Source organism: Oryzias melastigma, unplaced genomic scaffold (genome assembly GCF_002922805.2).
Source record: "Oryzias melastigma strain HK-1 unplaced genomic scaffold, ASM292280v2 sc01424, whole genome shotgun sequence".
NCBI lineage: Eukaryota > Metazoa > Chordata > Actinopteri > Beloniformes > Adrianichthyidae > Oryzias > Oryzias melastigma.
The window spans coordinates 7504-7877 of NW_023418007.1; positions in this window are offsets into that span (position 1 = coordinate 7504).

Genomic DNA, 374 nt, shown 5'->3' on the forward strand with positions numbered 1-374 from the left:
TGTCCAAATTATTTCTAAATCCAGGGCACCAGATAGTCCTGTACTTTATATTTTTTTAGTAGTTAGGGATTAAGATAGAAATTTGGACAATGTGGATGACTTCCCATTTTAGCTCCCCAAAGCCTTCTGGGTAATCCAGTTTGCACAACATTATCAGTTAGGTATGTAGCTTTAAACACCTCAAAGTTCCAAAAATATGTAAAACACATTTTAAGCTTGTGTGAACTTTGATACACGCTGCAAACCTTTAGAATCTGCACAAGTAAAAAATTACATTAGTGCAGCTGTTACAAAAGTAACAGTAATGGTAATAGTGGTAATAAATAATTATACTATACACTTGGCCTTTGGTCCACTCATCCCTGGGACATGTG